Here is a 2,531-nt window from a genome sequence, read left to right as displayed (position 1 = left end):
CAAATGAGGAGAGGGGGGAATTTGAGAGGAAAAGGGCCTTCTCTGTAGTCACACCTCACCTTTGGAATTCCCTCCCAAGGGAGATGCAACCGGCACCCGCTTTACCTTGCTTTTGGCACCAAGTTGAGACTTTTTTATTTAGTATCTGTTTTTAGAGCATGATGATTGGTCTTGATGCTGGATTACTGTTTGACTGGTTTGTTGCTTTAATGGTTACATTGTGCTTATTCCTCCTGTTGTATTTCTATTTCTATTTTTGTATTCATATTGTATGTTTACTCGGTTTCATTGGCATAGTTATTATTGCTATTTATTTTTATGTGTTTTCTATTTTTATCCTGTATCACAGTTTATGGCTGCGCTGTGAGTCACCCAGAGAACCTTTGGCTATGGGTTGGCATACAAGTGCCATACATAAGCAAACATAAATAAATAAATATTGGAGAATTATTTTTTTCAATAGAAAAATGAACTTTGAATGCAAAGTCTCTTCTACTAATGATGGGTCAAAATTTAACATGATCTCCTGAAATCACAATCAGCTGAACCACTTGGTTATCTGGAAAGCCATGCAATGTTTGGGCAGCATGCGAAAAGTACAGCAATATCATTTGCGAAATGGTTTTGCAAAATCTTGGCTTCTGCCCTCTGGATCAGCCAGTTTCTGAAAGTTCTTCAAAAACAGCCCCATTTATTTATTTAGCTAGCTAGCAGACTTATATGCCGCCCCATTCGCATAAGCCTCTGGGCGACTTACAAACATGAATAAGTATCATAGATACAATAAAATACAGTTGGAGACATCCTGCCCAAAGTTGTTAAAATCAATAAATAAAATTAACAATTAAAATGACGTTTAAATAAAAAGGTCTTGGCCTGGTGCAGAAAAGCAAATAACGATGGCGCCAGGCGGACCTCTCTGCATTTACAATATGTCCGAACAGTGCAAGCTGAGAACTGTTTCGAAGGTCAGAGCTGATCTTGCCAGGAGAAGACACAGTCCAGGCACTAAGCAACGCTAGAAAAGCAGTAAGATCGGCCCTGTCCACAGGGATGTTCACCCCTCCTGCAATTCAACCCCATTGTTGGCGCATCTTAGCTGCACAGTCATCCCACGGTTCAGAGTTTTATGGGATCTCATTCGACTGGTAGAACACAATCTCTGAAAGTCCACTTAGGCTCTTCAAGATCCACAAGTCACATCAAGCAGAAGCGCAACTTCTCTCCTTGGATCTCCCAGCTGCTGCACTTCCACCACTGGAAAACCATGCAAAGAGCTCAGCTCATCTGAGGAGAAAGAAAGGAGAGCGAGTCAGGAAGATGTGCATGTTCGGGTCCTGGACCAATTCAGTAGTATGACCTTTAGGAGTCACTCTTGTCATCCCAGCCTACAAAGGTGCTGCGATTCACATACCCCTTCAAGAGTATCCTTCACCAAGGGGCTACTGGATGTAATGTGCTTTGTGCATTGGGTCTATGTGTTTCCACATGCCAGCTGCCAGCTAGATTATCCTGACTTTGCTCCGCTCTTTTGTCCCAGGGGTTTAGCACTCACTGCCATTCTGCCCTTCTAAATGCTGCTGTGGGAATCCTTGGCTTGTCCCACACTGTGGGCAGCTATTGGCTGTTCCATCCCCCAGGAGGCCCCATTCTCAGCCTATGCTAGTTTCCCCTGCTGCCCACAAAAGGAGGGACCATGGTGACCCAGGCTGTTGGGGGCTTTAACCTCCCCTGGTCCACGTACAAATTACACCTCCAATATATGTTGATAAACAGCAACCGATTTGCTTTCATGGGCCAGTATTTGGCGGCATAAAATGAAGGCACAGAGATCCCAGTCCAGAGTGAGTCTCCAGCAGGGGGGAAGGATTAAAGTTCCCTGCCGCCCATGCCATATTTCCAGTTACATGCTGCCTAGAGAGTCTTTGCAACTATTTGGTGGCACAGAAATAAATACATAAATACATAAATAAATAGTGTTCCTGATGCAGATGTGGACCCCACTGCTTGCCCTGGCATAAACAGGGCTGGAGTGGGGGAGCACACATGTTACCAGTACCTCAGTTCGGCATGCGCTGGGTGAGTTGGAAGACCTTGCACAATGCAGCATGCTTGCAACTGACAGGCATCTCTCTGCTGGCTTGCTGCAGATCCAGCACCTGAGTAAAGGCATAATATATGGGAAGGGTCTCGAACATGAGGCCTACGGGCACTAGAATCCTTTTATTATCTTTTCCATTTTTTAATATAAGCACATGGATTTATAGGTAACGCATACAACTTTCTCGCAATTAAGCACAGGCTTCAATGAAAGCAAAACAAATAGTGAAATAAGAATCCATTTAAGCTGGCCTCCATATGTTGACAGCAAATACTGACAGCAAAGCCCTCAATCCAGGATATCACAGGTGTTCATTCTTCCATGGCATGAGATCACTCTTTACCTGGCCCCAGCCATCTGTTAATTTCCAGGTAGCAGGTAAACAAAGGGCAAACCCCCGTCACACTGCCTCTTCTGAGCAAGAGGGCCC

At 44.6% G+C, this 2,531-nt stretch overlaps 1 long non-coding RNA gene across 1 annotated transcript; it reads right to left on the bottom strand.

The window, feature by feature from the left end:
• Positions 1 to 288: 288 nt before the first annotated feature.
• Positions 289 to 2,495, bottom strand: LOC123017938. The gene is made up of 2 exons (XR_006413699.1): positions 2,060 to 2,495; positions 289 to 1,287 (listed from the first exon to the last, which is right to left on the bottom strand). It is a non-coding gene; the product is annotated as an uncharacterized LOC123017938 (long non-coding RNA).
• Positions 2,496 to 2,531: the final 36 nt, after the last annotated feature.

The sequence above is a fragment of the Varanus komodoensis genome, unplaced genomic scaffold (genome assembly GCF_004798865.1).
Source record: "Varanus komodoensis strain SLA01 unplaced genomic scaffold, ASM479886v1 scaffold105, whole genome shotgun sequence".
In the NCBI taxonomy this organism is placed as follows: Eukaryota; Metazoa; Chordata; class Lepidosauria; order Squamata; family Varanidae; genus Varanus; species Varanus komodoensis.
This window is presented reverse-complemented; position numbering and strand designations above follow the sequence as displayed.